The sequence below is a fragment of the Lontra canadensis genome, unplaced genomic scaffold (assembly GCF_010015895.1).
Source record: "Lontra canadensis isolate GAN:19392208 unplaced genomic scaffold, GSC_riverotter_1.0 scaffold12, whole genome shotgun sequence".
NCBI lineage: Eukaryota > Metazoa > Chordata > Mammalia > Carnivora > Mustelidae > Lontra > Lontra canadensis.
Genome location: NW_022631006.1, coordinates 7,553,088 through 7,577,321, shown reverse-complemented (window position 1 = coordinate 7,577,321; position 24,234 = coordinate 7,553,088). Strand labels below are relative to the sequence as shown.

Genomic DNA, 24,234 nt, shown 5'->3' with positions numbered 1-24,234 from the left:
ATATTACTTTTCTTGAATCCACCACGATCCTTGGATGCATATTTATTTTCTGCAAAGAACACAATGATCTGGAGTGGTCACTCTTCCACTTCCTTATCAGAGTTCTTCAAATTTTGATCATGTGAGGATCTTGTTAAACTACAGACTATGATTCAGTAGGACCTGTAGATCTGCATTTCTATCGAGTTCCCAGGTGATGCTCTTGGTCTGCTGACCACCTCGTGGCCAAGTTTACACAACCTGAGAGACAGTAATCTAAGATGGTCAAGTTTATGCATTTTTTGGCATAGATTCAAATCTGCCTAGATTTGAAGCTTGACTGCTTTATGATCTTGGGGAACTTACTTAACCTCTCTCTACCTTAATTTGCTCCTCAGTAAAAATGAGATTAATATTAGCTACCTCCTAGTGTTGTCAGTGGAATTAAAGGAGTTGATTTATATAAAGTTTTTAGAGAGGTTGATAGCACTGCTAGTTGTATGCATAGTTTATTAAGTTTACCAAATCAAAAATACCTCTTTTGACCTACTTCAGTACTTTGTATACCAACTGATTAAAAAGGGAAAGGTGACTAATTGGATCTTGTGTGCTTATCCTATCTCTTCACATGACCCTTGTCAGAGGGCAGGATGTTCACACAGTCTGGGTGTTTTCACTTAGGATGATTGTGACATGCTCTTGGATTTTTCCGAATAAGGACCCAGCTGGACCTTTTGCTAAGACCTGTTGCAGAGGAATATGAGGAGTAGAGATGTGTTATAGGGAATCCTCTAAATAGGTTGATTGAAATACAGTCTGATTTATGTACATAATCCCAGTGTATCCTCAAGACATACACAAGACATACACAGGAATAAGTAATTTAAGCCCCATTCTACTGCATAGGAAGCTATTAGATGAGTGGGTGAAGTAAACCAATGTCACCTCACTGGTAAATGGCAGTGGTGCAGTATCAATCTAAATATGTCTGATTCTGACATCAAACATTTAGTCAGAATGTATTCCTCTACCACCAAAAGATTTTGTATAATTTTTTTTTAATATTCAACATGCTATCTGTTTTAATGAGTTCTAAGCTCCCTTGAGAAACTTTGTGGCACTGAAAAGAATATAGAACTGGCACCATGAACTCTGTTTCCTTCTACCACACTTCTTCTGCAGGGCGGACCCAGGGGAGGACCATTCACATGGGCCAAAAGGCTGTCATGGCTGCATGCCTTTGAGGGACTCAGTGGTTCTTTTTAATGAGAAATGGGGGAAATGCCCCGAGGGTCAAAAGTTGACCTCAGCCCTTTCCTCTCTAGCTTCAGAACACTATTCTAGTTCTCATGCTTCTCACTTAACTCTCTGTGTGTAAAGACAAGTGGGCAAGCTCCCCCCAAACAAATCTTTATTGGGCTACCTCTTTAGACCGTTAATAAAATCTCTTGGACAAAAGTCTGCCTTCTCCCCACGTGGCTAGCCTCCTGAATAAAGTTCATATTCCTTTTCAGTCAAAACTCATCTCTTGAGTACTGGACTTTTGAGCAATGGGCAGCTGAACTTGAAGATCAGTAACAATTATATGTGAGACAGATCATTGTGTTGTTTGAGCATGACTAGTTTTTATTTTTGTTTTAATGTATGATTACAAACAGATCCATTTATAATGGGCATCAAAATAAACATTTCTTCGACGACTGACTAAGGTTGATAGTGATTCCATTTTACTTCAGAATATGAGTAGTTATGCAAGCTGATTCCCTCTCTAGGGGGCCTGCTCGTGTCCCTCTTCAGGAAAGTTACAACCTGGAAGAAAATCTGGCATACTTGCGGTTGCTGCGGGAGAGAGCATTTCTGTTTCCCTTGTTTTCCTTCGGCTGTGTACACTCACTCCAGTCCCTTCCGGCTCGATTGGGTCCCCTCCTCAAGCTCATGCTGATGTGTCCTCTCCCTTGACGTAGACCAGAGGCATTGATGAGCAGCAGGTTTCTTTAGTCATCAACTATGACCTTCCCACCAACAGGGAAAACTATAACCACAGAATAGGTCCTGGTGGATGATTTGGCCCTAAGGATGTGGCTATTAACAGGGTGGCAGAAGAAGACAAGAGGACTCTTCAAGACATCGAGACCTTCTTCAACACCTCCATTGAGGAGATGCCCCTCAATGTTGCTGACCTCATCGGAGGGGCTGTCCTGCTAATTAGCCCCACCCAGGGTACAGTCTGGGGGGCTGAAGAGGAGCAGGAGAGGGGAGGGAAGGGATCCAAGGGATGGACATCTTGTCATTTTTTTTCTTTTTTTTTTTCTTTGAATAAATGTCACTTTTTGAGGCAAAAAAAAAAGAATATGAGTAGTTAAATAGTGTGGCTTAATTCTGTCAAATTATGACTAATATAACTCATGACAAAAGGATGATACAGTACTTAAAACTCAGTAGTTACTAGATGGAGCATAAGATGGCAGAGAAGGAGGAAAAACATTCACCTGGACACCCTTCATACCAAACAAAATCTCATTATACTTGGATGCAACTAGTCACATGGCCAACACCAGTGATCTTTACTAATGGGTATGAGCAGTAGCTAAAACAACCATGATGCTATTTACCCAAGATTTTATGAGATCTGAATACATACTACATTCACATCACAATATATACATACTTGAATCACTAGATTAATGTACACACACTCTCTCACACATTCATTCAATAGTTTGTTAACTATGTATCAACATTTTTCTGCCTAGCAATTGCTAAGGCCACAAAGGTGAAAATGGTACGATCTTTTTGTCAAGGAACTTGTAGGGGAATCCAACAAATGTAATCACAATACTATGTGTTGAAGACTTTGCTGGTCATAAATCAGGGACCTAATGGAAGAGTAATGCAATAGGATATCAGAAAAGTATTCTTAATTAAGTAATATACAACAAGGTTGGGGCACCTAGGTGGCTCAGTCAGTTAAGTGTCTGCCTTTGGCTCAGGTTGTGATCTCAGGGTCCTGGGATCAAGTTCCACAACAGGCTCCTTGATCAGTAGGGAGTCTCCTTCTTCCTCTCCTCCCTGTTACTGCCCTCTCTTTCTCTATCTCTGTCTTTTTCTCTCCAGTAAATAAGTAAAATCTTAAAAAAAAAAAGTAATATACAACAGGGTTATTCATCTTTAATTTGGCAAAAATAGGTTTATGACCGGGTGCTTACCTATGCCATATTGACCCAAAAAATATACTGTAGTTTCAAGCACAATACAACACACACACACACACACACACACACACACATCTAGAAATACAGTTTGCAGACACAGTACTGCTCACATGCTTGTTAAGGATACCAGAAATTGTAAGATGATATTTCCTTTATCTGCTGTATTCTGTCTGAAAATGATTTTTTGAAGAATGTGTTTTCCTTTTCCTTTCTGAAAAAGGTCATTAGACTCTAGTTAAATCTTGATTTTTGTGCATACCCAATGAAATTGGGAGAAAGAGAAACATTATTGAAAGTAAATCACTTTCCTATCTCTCCACAGGAGGGTACTATTTCAAAAGGCAAAATCCTTCCCAGAGTCAAAGCAGAGTGTGAAGGTGGAGGAAGGGGAGGGTTGAGGGTGAGTGATTGGATTGGCTGCCACACAGAGACCTCTGCCTTTTTATCCAAATCAACGTGGGTGGCAAGAGTTAACCCAGCTCAAAAAAGCCTCCTTCAGGAGGGGATCTTTCACGGGCAGCTAAAGTCAGTGACCAAGGCCATCCTGCGACAGGAAGAAGAGATGCTCCTGAAATTCTCAGTGTTGATCCTTTGGATTCAATTGGCATGTGAGTTTGACAAGTTCCCGGTTATACTAACTGAAAATCCAAGGGAAAATTAAAGGAAGAAAGGGAGAGAGGGAGGGAAGGAGAAGGGGTATAGGAGCGAGGAAAAATCTTATCAGGCTGGGAAAGAGGCCCCAGGGCCCTTCCCCAGCACCCACTGCTTTTTTTAAACAGGGGAGAGCACCCAGCAACTGGAACAGAGTCCTCGCTTTCTAAGCATCCAGGAGGGAGAAAATTTCACTGCCTACTGCAACTCCACGAGCACTTTCTCCAGCTTTCAGTGGTACAGACAGAAGCTTGGGGAAGGTCCAGTCCGCTTGATGACATTATCTAAGGGAGGAGAAATGAAGAAGCACAAGAGACTAACAGCTCGGTTTGGTGAGTTGAGAAAAGACAGCTCCCTGCTCATTACTGCAGCCCAGCCTGTGGATGCCTCCATCTACCTCTGTGCAGGTGCACAGTGCTCTCAGGGCACCTGCCACCTGCACCTGAACCCCGATGCAGGCTCTGTCACACTGTTTTCCCTGGTTCCTCCTCCCACATCTCTTGACATGAACAGTGGTAACAATCTCAGCCTCTTGTGGAATCATCTCCGCTTTCTTTCCAGGTATTTCCCACATACACTGGAGAACAAGATTCCTCTGTTATAAGATGAACTTCTAGAAATGCAGCTCACTATTTGTACCAGTAAAAATATGGGTCTACAGCTCCCTGGGGAGGGCAGTGAAGGAGGAAGGAAAGGAGTCGGAACAGAGGGACAAATGGCAGATCTCAGCCACAGGCAGATCTCAGCCACAGCCACATCATAATTCCGAGGAGTCGTTCCATCTTCCTAAAGACCAAGGCAGGGATGATTTGTAACAAGGAGACAGAAGTGAATGATTCTGCAGCTTTATTCTAGTAGAGTTGATAAAATTGCTACCTCCCGGTCTATTAAACTAAAATAAAAGGATAGTAAAAAGTAAGTAGAAGAAAGTTGGTACTTTTTTTGGCAGAAAAATGCCTAACATATACTCCAGTAACATCCAACTGTGATTTCAAAGTAATATCCCCATTTGGTGGCTCTGAACTGTTTTAACATTAACTACAATTGCCTGTATTTACACAGGATTTGCTTGGCGATTATTAGACTTTGAATGGCAGATATCAATAACTCCAACTTCTCAAGGCTGAATAAGATAGGATATTTTTGGTTTTTAAAAAAATCCTCTATTTGAGTGTAGCTGACACACAACGTCACATTACTTTCAGGTGTAGAACATAGTGATTCTACAAGTTTATCCATCTTGCTATGATCACCATAAAGGTAACTACCATCTGTCACCATACAATGCTATTAAAATATCATTGGCCACATTCTCTGCTATGCCTTTTATTCTGGTGCCGTGCCTGTACCTCTCACTCCCCTTCCCCCTTGTTGTTTACCCCTTATCCCCTCCCTTCTGGAAGCCACCAGTTTGTTCTTAAGAAGTTGGAAGCTGATGGTTCCCTCAGCCTGAGAAGCCTCCCACTGGCCCACTTTTTTTTTTTTTTAAAGATTTTATTTATTTGACAGAGAGAGATCACAAGTAGGCAGAGAGGCAGGCAGAGAGAGGGAAGCAGGCTCCCCGCTGAGCAGAGAGCCTGATGGGAGGCTCGATCCCAGGACCCCGGGACCATGACCTGAGTCGAAGGCAGAGGCTTTAACCCACTGAGCCACCCACACGCCCCCCCCTTTTTTTTTTAAAGATTTTATTCCACTGGCCCACTTTTATACTTGAAGAACTCCTATTTGTATCTAAAGCAAGATGATATAATGCAAAACACATGGGTTTTAGAGTTATAAAAACCAGGTTCAATTCCCATGTGCAATTTTCTAGCTCTGTCTCCTTAGGCAAGTATTCATCTTCATCCAAACTTCCTATTAATACATGAACTACCCATCTTCTTGAACTTCTGTGACTTAAATGAGATAAAATATGTAAAATTATATGAAGTCCCAGGTGCAACTTATATACTCAACAAATGACCTATAAATACGATTATCACTGCCTCTAAAGAAATGTGATCACTACTGTGAAATTTTTACTGACTTCTCAAGGAGGAAACACTTCATCACTGCCCAATATTCTGAACCCCCACCTTAGTGGTCAAGAAGGCAGACATTGCAAGTTGCCAACCTAGTCACCATTGTCTTCTGCCTCCTTATTAACAAACCATCAGTGTCGATTTGGACTATCTCCCAACTATCTCCTCACCTCAAGAAAAAAAAAGCGGGGGGGGGGGGGGGCACCTGGGTCGCCCAGTCTGTTAAGCATGGGACACTTGGTTTTAGCTCAGGTCATGATCTCAGGTTCATGGGCTCGCCCCACATCAGGCCCCACACTTAGCAAGGGTCTGCTTCTCTCCCTTCTCCCTCTGCTCCTCCCCACACTTTCATGCTCTCTGTCTCTGTCTCTTTCTCTCTGTCTCTCTCTATCTCAAATAAACATATAAATCTTTAAAAACAAACAAACCCGCACTATGTCTCACATCCTTTCTTACAACTAAGGGTTGCACATAACACAGTTCTGACCAATGAGATATAATCAGAAACCTGCTAGGAGTTTCCTGTAATGGTTTTGCTGTCCTGGTACTACATTTTCCTGTCCCCCTTCCCAATTATTTTCTTCCTGCAACACAGAAGTGATAACTTTATCAAAAAAGCATATGTCTCCTCCCCAATCCCACATGTGTCCTTTACATGTCAAGTCAAATACCTCCCCCACATTTATTTGTGCATGAAAATTGAAAAATTTTAATAAACCATTATTTGGTTGAATTTTCTGTTACTCACAACTAAACTGTAGCGGGATTGACAAAAAATGGGTTTGTGATTTTCGGGGTTCATGTGTAAATGCAGAAAAAAAGATGTGAACAAAGTGCTGTGTTTACACAAAGAAGGAACCTGCATTTATATTGATTATACGTACTTCTTGAAGTATTAATGTTCTTATAATTTTTTTATTAAGAAAAAAACCATCTTCCACAATAAGCGGCCTCATTTAAAAATTTCCATCAATTTCCTACACTCATGGGAGACTATGGAATTCAGTTTCTCATCTGGCCTTTTAACCATAGACAATATCAGTTTCCATGTAAATAATTAATAACTGTAGTCTTATGTTTTTTCCCCTTTTAGATTCCAAAGGTTATTTTTTGTTGTTGTTTTAAATTCAGTATTACTCCAGGAACCTATTCTAAAGAACTCCCTGAAAGTTTTATTATATGGAACTCCTTCATCTTGAAGATTGTAAGGGCAATTATGAATTAAAGCTAAAAAAATAAATTCTAATTCTCCCAGTATAAAAAGGAAAAACACTCGCCCTCTCCCTTTTCTTAAAGTATTTACTTTAGAAAACTTGTAGTTATGAATTTCTCTGTCCCTTTGAGATGTATAAATCTTTTAAAAAGCTGAATAAATCTCTTGCCAGTTTTATAATCCAAGAATATTTTTTTCAAGCACCTGGAAGCCATCTCGTTGAAATGGAATCATCAAGAACGATGGCACTCCTCTCTCTCAGTTTCTGTGGGAGGATAGGAGACTGAACTCCACAGGCACCTAGCTCTAAGTTGCAAACTTGCCTTCTGTCATAAGGATATGAGAAATTCTTCTTTCAGATAAAGGCAATTAGCCAACACAGGTGCTATCCCAATTACCAGGTAAATTAAGGAGGAACTGTGACAAATGGCCCTGTCAAGTCCTTTTACCTGAGGACTAGTTATTGTTTATTTTGAGAAAATGCTTATAATGGGTTGTTTCTGTGGGGCTATATAAAGGGGTAAAATTTCTTGCTGTTTTTTTTTTCAATCTCTTTAATGGATTGCCCGTGGTGCCTGTCACGTTCTGGCTTAATGATTCTTCAATAATAAATCTGTTTTCTTTCCTCTCTTCCTTTGGGGAGAGGTGTTTTGGACTGGCAGGAGATTTTGTTTTTATTGTCCCAGAAGATGGCTCCTGTGCCTTTCCATAATCACTCTTCTTCACTGGCTGTCTCCCTGAAAAGTGACCAAACACTGGGAAAAGTACAAAGCTTCTCATGGCTCTACCGCTTAGTGGCTGTGTAACTTTGGGCATTTTAGAGGGGAATGAGTTTCTCCCAAGTACCTTGGAAGTAACCACAGTACTTAGAGTGTCATCATGAGGATTAACAGTGTTTTGTGAATTACCTAGCACAACGGATTAAAAATGAAAAAACTGGAGAGTAGGAACCACAGCTTGGAACTTCATTGTGTCCTGGGATATGCTCTGTGTATATCAGGGAATATAGAAAGGGCTGTTCCTGTCTTGGGGACAGAGGGGCGTTTGCCACAGCCATCATGCTTGTGGGGCCTAGAAGCTGAAGAATCCTCTGCCCTACCACCGCCATTCAGAGCAATTATTTCTAAGAGCACCTGGGCCACTCATCATGCTCCGGGAGCATTCTGAAACATGCTGCTTTGTTTTGTTTTGTTTTTTAGAATTAAAAAGGAGTTTGTTAATTTTTTTAAACTACATACAATTTTATTTATTTTTTATTTTTTATTAACATATAATGTATTATTTGCCTCAGGGGTACAGGTCTGTGAATCATCAGTCTTACACAGATCACAGCACTCACCATAGTACATATCCTCCCCTGTGTCCCTCACCCAGCCGCCCCATCCCTCCAACCTCCTCCCCCTCCAACACCACCTCCCCCTCCAACAACCCTCAGTTTGTTCCCTGAGATTAAGAGTCTCTTATGGTTTGTCTCCCTCCCGATCCCATCGTTTCATTTTTCCCTCCCATCCCCCCACAAACCCCAGCCCTGACTCTCAAATTCCTTATATCAGAGAGATCATATGAAAATTGTCTTTCTCTGATTGACTTATGAAATAGGCTGTTGATGCCAAAGGCCACACTCAGAAACCCTGGGTCAGGACTGCATTGCTCCTAGTACATGGTGTCAGCACGAGGTTAGTCCACGAGGGAACACTTGACCCTGAGAAAAGTACATTTCAGCTTTCAGGATCCATTGCTAAATGAAGAATGCAAATCCCTCAAGCAGAAAGACAGCTACTAATTTAAGCCAGGGCAGCAGAGGAGGAGAAAGAAATAGGTGGGCCAGAGAACTGTTAATAACATACATGATCCTGCTTTCTTATCACCCATTTTCTTTTTACCTCCAAAAGTCAGAATGAAGCTGGAGATTAAAACAAGACAATTTGTTTCATTCTTCTGTAATTTCTGGGTTTCATGAATCCATATTTTTTAGCATCAGGGACCACTATGAGCTTTCATTTATTTGTGTAAAGATTGTTGTTCTTCTCTAAGCCTTGCCTATACCTCATGTAAGATCAGAAATTGAAGGATAAGAAAAATAAAAACAAAGAAAGACGCCAAGAAAGAAGAGGTAAAGTACCTAAGGGCAGAAGCAGGTGGAAAAACAAAGGGTAAAAAAAATGGCTGAGGATTGTTTGAACTGAAGACCATTGTCTACATGAATCTCTCAGCAGAGCATCAGAAACACTTAGGGCCAGGGGTTTGGGGCGAGTGGCTGTCCTATGCATCTTAAATATTTAATAGCATCCTTGGCTTCTACTTAGTAGATGCCCGTGGCAACTGTGGAGGCCGAGAAAAATTAAGGCCATCCCACCTCAGGTTTAGCCTTAGCATAAGTACAGCCATCTTAGCTTCGGCAGCCATCTCAGGCCCAAGGGCTGAACTTTCCTTTAGTTCCAGGGACTCCCACCCTGCTTTAGTTCTAAGAAAGTACCCCATCCTGCAACACCCCGGCAACAACTAATCAGCTTACTGCAGAAAAGTCTGAAACTTCTCCTCCTCCGCCCCCACCCAAGCCTCTTGTAATGACCCATAAAAACCCCTGCCTTAACTAGCCTCAGGGTCCAAGTCCCTACTCCGCTGCATCGGGTATATTCGGGCCCAAGCTTAAGCATGTCACCTCGGGGTCCAAGTCCCTACTCTGCTGTGTTGGGTATACTTGGGCCCAAGCTTAAGCTTGTCATATAAACCCTCGTGTGATTATATCGGTGTTGGCTCCTTGGTGGTCTCTTAGACATGAAAACTTGGATGTAACAGCAACCCCTTCCCCTCCCCAGTTGTGACAATCAGAAATGTCTCCAGGCATTGCCAGATATCCCCTGGAGAGCAATAGTCCTAATTAAAAACTAATTCTCTATACGTTAAATTGATAAAGTGGAAATTTTCAGGAGATAGGTAGATGATAGAGAGAGATGATAGATATTTCAGGTATTGTGTGTATATATATATACATATATGTGTGTGTGTGTGTGTGTGTGTATATATATATATATATATATATATATCCTAAAAGTATTTCCTCTATCAGTTTAACTTATAGACTATTTAACATTTACTTCCTCAATCCTTTTCATATATACATAAAATATATATGAAGTGTGTGTGTGTATACATACATATATATGAAAAGGACTGAGGAAGTAAGTATTTTTCTTTCTACTATTTTGATGAATTTCTTATTTCTATAGTGTTCAAATGTCCTGACCTCTTATTCTATCATTTGACTTTAATAAATTCAACAAATAAGATACATGGAATGTAAAAAAGGTCAATTAGTTATATATATTTGTAATATTTATGTGTATCTATATATCATATATATAATTCATATGTATATATGTACGTGTATATATGTATATATGTATATGTGTATGCATATATACATATATATATAAAACAAGTCATTCACAACTGAGAAAATTTTCTCAGTCTGATCATGTCTCAGTTTTCTGTTCCGTCAGTATCTCTTCCTCATAATATATAAACTGTTTCTCTATTCTCCCACTGAGCTAACATTTTTCCCATTTTTTTTACACAAATTATGCTACATAAACTCAAAGTTTAAAGAAAAAAATATTCTTAAATGTTGGAAAGACAAATCCTCCATTATCCTCCACACACACACTCACCCCTTACAGTGTGGGGAAGGTGCCCTAAGCCACAAGTAGGCAGAGCTTCCCTCTACAAAGCTGAGTGACAGTGCTTTGGAGTGGCTGCTGCCAAATCTATGTAATGAAACTGACAGGTTCCAGATCCAAGTTAGCTTCAAATTCCAGGTATGATGTATACCATTATTTAAAGGAACTTGACGTCAAGGAATATCCATACAACAGAAGAGTCAAGAACCATGCAGACACAAATGGGAGTCCTGCTGGGCCTCTTGTGGATACAAACTTGCTGTGAGTTAAGAACATCCCAGAGGGAACCGGAAGAAATTTCACAACTGACCTTGGAAAGAAGCAAGGGAGGGAAGGAGAAGTGGAGGAAGAGAGAGAACACCAGTCTCTTGGGCTGTGTCCTCTACCATGAGGATGGAGGCTAGGGGAAAATATCCTACACTTGGGAACAGCGAGCCATTTTGCAGTTACCCTCACCCATGCGTATTTTTCTCTTTCTCAACAGGGGTAAGAGTACAGATGAAGGTGGAGCAGAGCCCTAGGGTCCTGATCCTCCAAGAGGGCAGAAATGCCTCTATGATGTGCAATTATTCTATCTCCATGACCAGTATGCAGTGGTTCCAACAAAGCCCTGAAGGACACCTCACGTTCTTGTCGTACATTGCTTCTGGAATGCAGCAAAAAGGAAGACTAAAATTCGCAGTCAATATCAAGGAACGTAACAGCCACCTATATATCACAGACTCCCAGCCTGGGGACTCAGTCACTTATTTCTGTGCTGTGGGGGCACAGTGTTCTCCAGACACCAGCAGCCTGTACATGAAGCCAGAGCTGAAGACCTAACCCAACCCACAGAGTGGAAGCAAGGGCCCAGTATGATTCGAATTGCATGTCCATTGTCTTGCATCTCCTGATTTATGCAGAAAGCAATTCTAAATGAACCACAACTTGGCACTACGGTGCAGGCACGTGCATGGTTCGTCCTGAGGTCCCTGTGGCAATCGAGGTACTAAGTAAATACTACAGATTGATCCACTCTCTCATACCTGATTCTCTTTCTGGACAGGAAGGAGCAGTCAACTTCAATGTGGACAGAGCCTCCCACTTCATCTCTATGAGCAAGAAAGCACCGATCTTACCTTTTTCTCTTCTGCATCTTTCTAGCTTACATCTTTCTAGCTTACAACCCTGGAAAAAGCTCCATGATCCTTTTTCTAATATATTTGAATGGGGATAATAAGAGGAGAAAAAACAAAGGACCACTATTAGTATGAAGGATGGGCAGAGCTTTCCACATCCCAGACCAGAGAGTTAGCCACCTGCTTCCATGCAGTGGACGCACAGAGCTTCCCATCTGAAGCCTGACCCCAGGAGTGTGACTGTAGTCCCTGAAACCAGCAACACGGGAGAGATGTTTGCATGCTTTCACTCACTTCTACCATGCTGTGGAGAGCTGCACATTTGATCACAGTGGTTCCACTTTCAAGACACTTGGAAATACTGATGAATATTCAATGTAGTGAACATATCTGTCCTAGATTAAACCATGCCTAACATCCTAATCCCTAAGTCAGGGAACCAGTGAATTAGCAAATCCAGTTAGAAGATCCCTGAAACCTAATTATAAGGCTTATGTTAAATGGGTATTTTCGCCCCGAAAGCTGTTTTCTTCCCTACACTATAGCACAAGCTCATGTATGAAGGGGAATCATAAAAAAAGTCAAACCTAAGACATAAGGAAGTGTCAAAGAAAGAGCAATGCTATGCTTTGTAATCCTTCTCTTGTTTTTTGTTCCAGCTTTTTACAGTGCATTTAATTCCTCATTCTGTTCATATTTAATACTACCTATTTATACCATTTCCCTCTCTGTTATTATTTGGAAAGCCATTGGAAAAAAGCTAATTTCCAATAACAAGTATGCTATATCATCTTGGGCGAATAAGTCACACTTTTTGTACCTCAGCATTTCCTCATTTAGCTCAGTGAGGACAGTGTTTCCTGCTGCCATTACTCATACTTCCATACATTCAATTATTCAGCAAATATTTATTGAATCCCTGTGAGATCCTGGATAGGCACTTTGACTAAATGAAGAGTTCCTTTCATTGAACAAACAGTTTAGTGAAGAATACATTTTTGCTTTCATAATGTTCCTGTAAATTAAGAGAAGAACTGAATTAAGAGAGAAAAGGATATCATGAAAACCAATAGCTGTCTGTCAGTGATAGCTTTCTGGAGTATGTGACGCCCCAGCCTGAAACCTAATAGTTTAATAGAAGTTCATCAGGCTGAAGGATGGAAGAGGGTGGGGAAAAGTGCTTTAGGAAAACTGTGGGTGGGGTGTGTGTGTGTGTGTGTGTGAGAGAGAGAGAGAGAGAGAAACAAGGTAGATCATAGCAAATTTAAATCCTGAAGTATAATATGCAAATGATAGGATGTCACCATGTATGGGTGACTCTCATGCTATGAGAGACTTAAAATAAACCAGATCCTTGAAATAAGTTGTTTATATATTATAAGACAGTAAGGTGAAGGGTATTGGGAGCACTCAGCATGCCTACATACTTACAGAGCATGGACAAGGATAACTGCATTGAGGACTAATAAAAAGAATTGTGAAACTAATTAATGATAAGAAACCTTGCTTTTCTAGAGACCCTGATTCCTTTTTAAATGTGAAGGCATTTCTAAATAAGCTGCACAGGATATGATAAATATAATACATAAACATGATACATTTTGACTATCGAATAAAATGGACAATTGCCTTTAAAGAGAGGAAATACCTGAGAGTATTATCTTAAGAGAAAAATATTTTCTGTTCTTGCAGTATAGCTGATAATGGAATTATCTTCTAGCTGTAAACTACTATAAAATTGGAAAACAAAAGAAAGAAGTGTTTTCAAGGAGTGCAGACCGTGAATGCTTGCAATTCTTGGGAGAAAGCAAGCCTGCAAAGGGACTCCCCTGTGCACTCAGCATTATCTCTCCTGGGACTGTTTTCTACACCTCAGCACAAGGACTTGGAGCCCAGCAGAGAGCAGGAGGCTTGATGAATGGCAAAAACAGAGATGATAATCAGGATTGTTAATATAACTAGGATCAGCGGGAAACTGGTACTGGAGAGAAATGAGCCTCATATAATAGGACTGTGACATCGGTACAGAGGTTTTTCTGAGCCTACACATAAACTGTGCATGCACAGAGAGAAACATTGGAAAGCCTGGCAGAAAACAGCATCTGAGGGGGCACCTGGGTGGCTCGGTGGGTTAAGGCCTCTGCCTTCGGCTCAGGTCATGATCCCGGGGTCCTGGGATCGAGCCCCGCATCGGACTCTCTGCTCGGCGGGGAGACTGCTTCCTCCTCTCTCTCTCTGCCTGCCTCTCTGCCTGCTTGTGATTTCTGTCTGTCAAATAAATAAATAAATAATCAAAAAAAAAATGAAGAAGAAAAGAAAGAAAGTAAACAGCATCTGAGGGTCTAAAAGCTCCAAAGAGATTTCAGAGGTTGCGCTATGCTGAGAAAACACTGAAGTTCTGGCCTTTCCAGAGCAAAGAGGTCTTTCTCAGCACCTTAGACGTTCAATTGAGTTACCAGAATAAGGACTGAACACTAGGAGAAAGGGCTATGACTAAAACAAAAAGAAAAATGAAAAGAAAAATATCTCTGCTGTAACAGAGATTAAAGAGAGGTTAAAGTCAGCCTCAACAGAATCTAAGTGATCTGACAGTAATTTAACAAAGTTAATATTTTCTAGAGAGAGACAAAATAATCCAGGGTTTCTGCAATTATTACCCACATACGTAGCACACAATAAAAAATAATAAAAATGTCATGAAGCAAGAACAAGGGTTACATAATGAATAGATGCAGACCCAAACTGATTCACATTTGGAGTTGACACACAAAGATTTCAAAATAAATATGAGTGCATTGTCCAGCACTGTCTCCTGTTGCTGACTCTGGTGACCAACCACTACCATCTATCTGGCAATGGACTCATGGGGATGATAACCAGATGGGGCAGTAGCTTCCCTAGATTCCTCCATAAACTTCTCCTCAAGTCACACTTCCACAGCTAGATGTGCTTGGTTCTTAGATTGACTGGTTAGGGATTCCTTCTCTGACTATCCAGCTGCCCTTAGACCTTCACTACCCTGGCTCATGTCACAATCATGTAAGATGAATTTCCTGTAATTTACCTTTATCCCACGGCACTTATGGTAACTCCGCTTCACTGACTGTACCCTATTGATATCCTAGGCAAGAATATAAGTGTATAAAATGAGAATCTTTTTCATTTTCAAGAAATGTGTGTCCAGATAAGGATTGGAAGAAGTAATAGTCAGAAATCTAGTATATGTGCTTGCTAGAGCCACCATAACAAAATAACCATTGTGTTTTCCTCAGTAAGAACTCTTACATATCATGCCATGTTGTAAGGATGTAGCTTCACATTAGTCATCCAATTTAGACCAACAAGTATTTAAGATCAAAGATTGTTCCATAACTATGTCTAGAACCTTAAACCAAACACAGTGCCAGGTACCTCATAGAAATGAAATAAATGTTGATAAAATATTTAAATACATGAATGAGTCAGAGAACATTCCTTCACTAGAAAGTTTGAATTATAAGGGTTTAAACTATATAATATGAAACACAGACAATTTATCAGATTGTCCTGAATTGGTTGGTTAGTGTGACCTGGAATATCAGTTTCATTATTATTCAAATAAAATTTTTAAATGTTTCTTTTAAAAAAAAGATTTTATTGATTTATTTGACAGAGAGATCACAAGTAGGCAGTGAGGCAGGCAGGGAGAGAGGGGAAGCAGGCTCCCTGCTGAGCAGAGAGCCCAATGCCAGGCTTGATGCCAGGCTTGATGGCAGGACCCTGAGACCATGACCAGAGCTGAAGGCAGAGGCTTAACCCACTGAGCCACCCAGGTGCCCCTAAAATGTTTCCTCCCATATAAAATACACATTGAAAATTATTTATTTTGTGTTCTGTGTCCTTGCTCAAATCAATTCTAAAAACTTATTTTGAGATTTATCATTAGCTGAAATCATTAGTTGCCCTACTGATTAAGCATTGAAAACACAAATAGATTCTTCTTGCCTAGTCCATTGGATTCAAATGGGGAGACATAAGCTATTATATAGACCAAGAGTGAATATAAACAAACATGCTGCCTTTTGGCAACTTCTGGTGCCTTTCAAGATTATGGCTTCATGCTGTTTATAAACTTTACAGGATTATGTAATGTTTTCTCATTTGACAATAAAGAATACACGAAATGATCACATCTCAGTTCTAAGAGAGACAGTCCAATGCAGAGGATGATTTAATACAGAGGATAGATTCTGTTGTGTTGATTTGTGTTTTTAAGAGAAGTGTCCAGAATTCATATGAGCATTAATTGCCTTGTGGCATTTATTTATTCAGGGCAAGTATAGACAGCCTTAAAGACCATGTTACAATGCAATTACATTAAAGGCTAAGCTATCAAACTCCCTGTGTTCTAAATCTATAACCATGATAAAGACATCATACCCTGTGTTCTCCCAAAACACAACCACTCTCTTATTTTAACATTTTTATGGGGCAGGGATTGCAAACTGATTTTTAGGAACAGAGAAATGCATTTTCAGATTTTTCTACAGAGGACTAAAGGGGGCAGTGCTCTCTTTCATAAAGATAAACGGCTAAAAACAAGGTTGTTCATATGCGAAATAGGAGGCTCTGGGGAAGGAAATGAACAAAGTGCAGGAAGTTGAAGTCAGATTTATGGTTGCTTGGGCAGAAGAGAAGACAGCCTGAGTCCACAGGAGAAATGGACAAGCTCCTGGGAGCATCACTCTTGATTCTGTGGCTTCAACCAGACTGTGAGTTCTGGGCGGGAGGTCTGAATCTGGCAGAAAACCTCCACGAGGCAATCCAAGGCTGGGAGATGACATAATTGGGAACTTGTGTTTTATTTTGTTTTGTGTTCCGGCTTATGATGTTTTTCTGTGGGGACTTTAAGAATAAAATTTAAAATCTCTTATTCTCTTTCTGAACAGGGGTGACTAGTCAACAGAAGGGTGACCAGCAGCAGGTCAAGCAAACTCCATCCTTAAGTGTGCAAGAAGGAAAGATTTCTATTCTGAACTGTGACCACAATAATGATTTATTTGATTACTTCTCATGGTACAAAAAATATCCTTCTAAAGGTCCCAATTTCCTGATATCGATACGCTCATTTACGGATAAAAATGAAGATGGAAGATTCACAGTCTTCTACAACAAAAGTGCCAAACACCTGTCCCTGCACATTGCAGGCTCCCAACCTGGAGACTCAGCCTTGTACCTCTGTGCAGCAAGTGCACAATGTTCTCCAGGCACCTGCAGCCTATACCCTAACCTGCAGCTGGGTCCTTGCCTCTTTGGGGTCTCTACTGGGAGGCACCTACTTGCTTCCATTTATGCACAGCAGTAAGAGAGGCTGTGCTTTAAAGTAGGTGAGTGGGATGAACTTTAAAGAAGACTAGATACATAGCAAGTCCTACAAATGAGTTAAGGATGTTCCTTGGGTTTTAGGGTGTCAAAAAGTCTAATCAGTCTCACAATTAGGGAGAGGCTACTATTTAGCTAAAGCACCCATCTCTGCTGATGCAGAGACCAGACCCTGGAATGAAGATATAGTTTCCCCTGTAGCTCAGGGGAAAAGATTCCATCGAGATGGGGAAACCAGGGTCCTACTGCAAGTTCTCCCAGTGAATGTTTGTGTACCTTTAAGTACTAGCAATTATGTGCTTCATTTTTGTGTCAAATAAACAAAATAATCTCTAATCATTGCTTCTGGATAATTGTACCTTTACATTAAATGCGTTTGAGGATGTACATGTTATAAGTCACAATCATTTATTTGTTTCATCACTCACAAGATACTTCCAAGCATTGCTTCAGTAAATCACTTACTGTGTTTTCTTTTCCTGAGGAAGACATTGAACTATTTGACACACTGTCCATCAGTAAAAGGTGCTGCCCTGTGGATCATGATAATAAATAAAAGCATGTCATGAAGACGGTCAGCTGCAAGGATCTTGTTTTGGGTAGCCATCCTGATTCCCAGATGACATGGTCACATCGCATTTGAGTATGTAGGATGCAGTTCAAAGTGTGAAGAGCCAGGCCAAGATCATTCTAAGACTTAGAAGATGTAAGAAATATCCCAAATATCCCAAATGTGTATTAAGCAGAAGTCTCCAGTAGCTTGTCAATTAATCAAAAACACAAGCAGTTTGCGGCTTCAGACTTAAGTGATCTGACTGGCCCAAGTTACTTACCTGGGAGTCCCCTTTCCAACAAATGAGTGGTAATGAAATGAGTGTCATAGCTAATAAAAAATATCCTGGTGTTTTATATTCTAACTTCCCCACTGTCAATTTTTATGACTTTAGCAATTTTATTAGTCACTAAGATTTCTGTGAAATACAGGCTAGAACAAGTTGATGCTGCAGTCCACTGAGTACATGATTCCACTCAAATGTTTACTGGGTTTTTTGTTTTTCACTTATGTGATGAATAGAAGGAACTTAGTCAACCTGAATTTCTATGAAAAAAATTTTTTCTTCATGTCTTGAATTCTCAGTCCCTTAAATGTAGAATTTCAAGCTGAAAAGAGAAAAAAGATGCCAACTATTAGAAAGAAAAAGAGAAATAGGATGAAACACCCATGGCTTTCTTGAGAAAACAAGAGACTACTTGTGTACATCATGTATGTGTAGTGTAGTTTGTGTACGTGTGTGTGTGTGTGTGTGTGTGTTTAATATTTGCAAAGGAACTTTCTCCTGATTCTTCACAAAAAGCTAAAAGCATTCCTGAAATATCTTTCTTTTCTTCCACTTTATCTTGCTTGTTTGATTTTATGTTTTTTTTAATTAACATATAATATATTATTTGCCCCAGGCGTACAGGTATGTGAATCATCAGGCTTACACATTTCATAGCACTCACCATAGCACATACCCTCCCCAATGTCCATAACCCAGCCACGCTATCCCTACCCCCAACTCCCAGCAACTCTCAGTTTGTTTTGTGAGATTAAGAGTCTCTTAATTTTTTGTCTCCCTCCTGAAATATCTTTTTAAGAATAAAATCATGTGGCCATTGAAAGTGGTCCCTGAGTTAGGAAGCTACATTACACAGGAGACAATTTCAATAGTCATTCCTTTTTGGATGGGCTCAGAGATTCCAGAGCTCTGGAACCATGAGACATCTAATCATGGAGTGAGTACAGAGCTCACTAGAGAGCCTACCTATTCTCCTGTAATACAACATATTACAGCTTCTCAAAGCCACACCACAGGCTGTTCAATTAAGTACCCACATCTCCTGCTATATCTGTAAGTGACTCTTACAATAATGGTGCATAATTCTAAAACTGAGAGGCTTAAAACAGCAAATCATTTCACTCATAAATTTGTGAACTGACAATTTAGACTGGGCGCAGATGAACACTTCCGGGCTTGGCCGAGCTCACTGTTATGTCTGAAGATCGATAGGCAGTTGGATGGTCTGGAACGGCCTTGGCTAGGATAACTAAGATATTCAACTCTTCTCCACCTGCCTTATCCTCCAGCAGCCTAGGTCAGGCATATTTCCATGGCAATCATGGGGGAGCAAGACTTGAAACATGAAAACATCTTTTAAACCTTTACTTCCATCACAACTTGCAATACCAAATTGGCCAAAGCAAGTCTCAGATTCCCACCACACTATATCACTATGTATTGTACATATATAATGTGTGTGTGTGTATATATATATATATATATATATATATATATATTCCTCATATGTATATTCCACAACAGCAAGAGCTGGCTGGGAAAATATATATATATATAACATGATAGAATATTATATACTATCTTATATAACACATACTATTTATCTATATATATTTTAATATTTATTATATGCTGTATATTATTATGGATTCAATTTTTTATCATTTATTTTTTATTTTTTCCCCAACCTCTCCCTATTTCTTTTACTGCTCAGCTCCTCACAACCACTTTTCTACTCCTTTCTGTAAGTTCAACTTTTTAAAAAAATATTTCAGGGGCGCCTGGGTGGCTCAGTGGGTTAAGCCGCTGCCTTCGGCTCAGGTCATGATCTCGGAGTCCTGGGATCGAGCCCCGCATCGGGCTCTCTGCTCAGCAGGGAGCCTGCTTCCTCCTCTCTCTCTGCCTGCCTCTCTGCCTGCTTGTGATCTCTCTGTCAAATAAATAAATAAAATCTTTAAAAAAAAAAAAATTTCACATACAAGTGATACTGTGCAGTTCATTTAAATTTCAAAAAATATGGAGATATGGATTATCAGTCTAGTTATTGCACATTCCTGTTCTTAACAAAACTATTTCTAACATCCTAAGTCAATAAATCAAATACTTTTTCTCATCTTCAGTTAGATTTAACGTGATTTATAAATTATTAAAACTTAGTTATAAGTCCCATTACAATGGACATTTTTCACTCTGCTTGTTATTTATATTTACCCTATTCCATGTCTATGTATGAGGGAGGCTATAATGCGGGTTAGATTGATACTTTTTCTACATTCCTAAGAGTACAGAAAACACCATACTAAAAAGGGAATGCTATATACAATCTCATCCATATTATTTTTGGTCAAGCTCTATTTCTACACTGTTCACATTTATTCAGTCCCACGCTCATTAATCTATATGCTTTCCTTATTTGATATACTTGAGAAGTGACATTGATAAAGAGTTGCTTTCCACCATTAACCTAGCCATGAGCATGCCAGGTCATCTTGAACAAATGATCAACTTCTTAGCATCTCATATCTGGACTTCATGTGTGGTGCGAGGTCAATAATTACCAGCTAATGTGGCTCTCGGATTTTATTCATTCAATCAACCAAGAGTTAATCATTGAGTACCTGCTAAATTCTATATATGTGTTACATGCTGGGAAAAAAGGAGCTATGAGAAAATAAATAATATCTTCTCTCACTGAATTTGTACTCTAAAATGAGTCAAGAACTAAGCTTAAGACAGCAAAGGCTCATCTGAAGGCTTATAGATTCCACCCCCACCCAGCCTTAGTAGTGAGTCAAAAACAGTGTAGAGTCTGTGATGTGATACCTAAGCTGAGGCCTGGAGTTTAGTAGGAGTTAATCAAGTTGAAGAACAGTAAAGGTGGGGAAAGTGATCTTAAAAATAGGAACAGCACAGGGGAGGGGTACCTGGGTGGCTCAATCAGGTAAGTGTCTGCCTTTGGCTCAGGGCATGATCAATCCCAGGGTTCTGGGGTCCTGGGATCAAGTCCTATGGGCTTCCCACCCAGTACGGAGTCTGCTTGTCCCTCTCCCTCTGCTCTCAGCCCCACCTCCCCGCATACCAGACAGTAAAGATCATAGTGAACTTTAGAACAGAAAGCCAAGGTTATGTCATGAATAAAATTATATATTTATTTATTTATATTTTTCAAACTAACAATGCAAAGTAATCATATTCTCAATTTTACAAATGAGTAATCACATTCTTTGTGAAGTTGCCAAATGTCTTCTCTATTTACTTGAGATTCTTCTAATAGTTCATGTATTGGACACCTGAAATGTACCTTAGGCTTGAATACAGGAGAGTCAATCAAAAAGAAATCAGCATTGTGTCTGCCTTCAGGAAACATGTAATATTGTGGAGTGTATTACAAAATAGTGTGATCAAAGCTACCATAAGAGGCAAGTGAAATAAAAACCACCTAACAGGCATCTAAATTGGAAACAGAGTGTAATGGAAAGCTACCTGGGACAGGTGATGTCTTACTTAGAAAACATTTATCAAAGAGGGAGTCAGGGAAAGAGTATTACAGAAAAAGAGAAATAGAATATCCAAAAGTATAAAGACAAAATTAGTTTAGGAGAATTACATTAAAGGAATTCAGAATGGCTGGAGCATACAATTCAGAATGGGCAAAGTAAATATAAAATGAAAGCAATAGGCAGAAATCACTTTGTGAAAATAATTATAAGCCATTATAAGATGCATGTACATTATCCTGAAGGCATTAATGAGCACTAAAAGGGATCTGAACAAGCAAATGTGCAATGAAATGTTATACTATTTAAAATATTATTTTGTTTTCATATATGCAGATATATGTTTATATATAATTGTATATATTTTTTCCCTTGATTTTTCTTTTTCCTCTTAATGCTGGAGTAATTCTCTCTCTAACACAGTACATTGAGAGGCTCTTCCTCATAGCAAGAAAAGGACATATCTTGGATGTAAACTTACTTTAAAAGGATTCTAGCTAGATGTATGTAATTCCGGGGGAAGAGTGAAAGTGTTGTGATGTCTCTCTGATTGGCTGTCTTCCAAAGCTGCAGCGTTCTGGAAACAATTGCAACGGGCCTCACTCTGAGCTCCAAGGTTAACTGCTGCTTAGGAAGCCCATTCAGAAGCTGACCTAGCCCACTCTCCTGAAAGGGCTTTTGAGCACGCTGTTGTGGCAGTTGGCCTATCAGTACCTGGCTTGGTCTGGGAGAGGCTTATAATTGTGACAGCACCCTGAGGGCAGGAACTGAGTCATCTTTCTGTCCTGGGAAGGATCTTTTTGAGAAGCAGACACAGAGGAAGTGTGGGCCATATTCTGTAATCTGTGAATATGTTTATTTGGAGTGAGGAAGGAGGGGAGGAAATCACCCTTCCTTTTATGAGATTGAGATATCATGAAGGTTTTCTAGGTTCTGATCAGGTATGAGAAGCCAAGAAGTGGAGCAGAGTCCTCAATCCTCGATCATCCAAGAGGTGCAAGACTCAAAGATTTGCAATTCCTCAAAGACTTTATATTCCTTACCTGGGTATGGGCAGAAGCATGGTGAAGGTCCCATCTTCTTGATGATGTTGCTGAAAGGTGGTGATAAAAACAGTCATAACAGAATAGGTGCCACATTGAATGGGAAAAAGCTGCAAACCTCCCTATACATCATGGCCTCCCAGCCCAGCCACACATATGAAAAAAGAAAACAGAAAGTCGCTTTGAGTTGGCGCAAGTTATTGAATTTAGCAGACAAATATAAAGTGCTAAATAAATACGTACAAAGAACTAAAAGAATATGTATTCCAAAAATTGAGTTCTTAATAAGTGAATAGAAAGAAAATCTCAACAGAGAAACGCAAAACCACAAAAAGGAAACAAAAGGAAATCTTAGAATTTAGGACTGTATCAACTAAAAAATTCATAGGTCGGGCTCAACAGCAGATTGGGTGTGGCAAAAGAAAGAACATGTATGTGAATAAAGAAACTAATATGTTCACAAAATTGAATACAACTCAGTAACAAAAATAAATGGCTGATTCATTCATTCAGGTGGAGGAATGTTCCATTATCCTGAAAAAAAGAAGCTAAACACAAAAGAGTACCTCATCCATTATTTCATGTATACGAAATTCCAGAAAAAGGCACTCCTAATCTGTGGTGACAAAAATCATGTTAGTCGTTGTCAGGGGCTGGTGATGGAAGGAAGGCACTGACCACAGTGGATCAGAAGGAAACTGGTAGGCTGATAAAAATAATCTATGTATGAATTGGGGTCATGGTTATGCGGGAGTGTACATTTGTTGAAACACCCTAAGTGTTACACTTGAGATGTGACATATTACTTCATGTAACTTATATCCAACAAAAGGGAGTTAAAAAATAAGGTGGATAAAAGCTGTTTAGGTACTAGATCTCTCAACATCAGTAACAGTTCTTTCAACTCAGCAGTTAAGTAATTTTTCTGTTTCAATTTAGAAAAAAACATGAAAGAAAGAGAAGCAGAAGGTGAAGGAATCTAACAAGAAGTAGCATGTAATAATTAAAGTTCAGGCTCTTAAAAATCTTTTAGGTCCCGAGTCCACCATTTACTAGCTCTGTGGTCTTGAGCAAGTGTCTAGGTCTCTCTCCCCTCTATAAAATAGGAGGGGTGGGGGAAATAACAACCTCTCACAAAGTTCACTTCTCCCACAAGGCGAGGATAAAGTAAGATTATGTGCACAAAGTTCCTAGAACATGCTAAGTGTTCAGTAAATTTTACTTACTGTTTTTATTGTTAATCAAACATGATCATTTCAAGTGGGTCTAGCTTCTTCAAATGAAATTGTGGGAGATGATCAATATGGTATGGTGGATCCAAGATTTCTTCTTTTTAGTTGTCAGTGTGAGGAGCTGGAGTTGAGGATAGAGGAAAAAAAAGGTAATTCTTGCCTAATCTCACAGATTGGCTAGCGACCTGGAATCATGGTAATAACATCTCATCATAGAAGTGATCTTCTGTTATAGCTGGGCCCAGCACAAATAACATAGAATGAAATGGAAATTTTCTTTTGCCTAATGAAATGTAATTACTTAGATCACAACCAGAAGCCCAAGACATTCAGAAAAGGGAGTGGACTTCAAAGCAAAGTGTTTGAAAACATGAACCAAGAGGGAAAG

At 39.7% G+C, this 24,234-nt stretch overlaps 1 non-coding gene and 1 gene segment (V, D, J or C); both read left to right on the top strand.

Moving 5' to 3' along the window:
- Positions 1-24,234, top strand: part of LOC116867075 — a 470,514-nt gene that overhangs the window by 107,825 nt on the left and 338,455 nt on the right.
- Positions 1,729-1,871, top strand: LOC116867588. Its single transcript, XR_004382633.1, has one exon. It is a non-coding gene; the product is annotated as a small nucleolar RNA SNORA67 (small nucleolar RNA).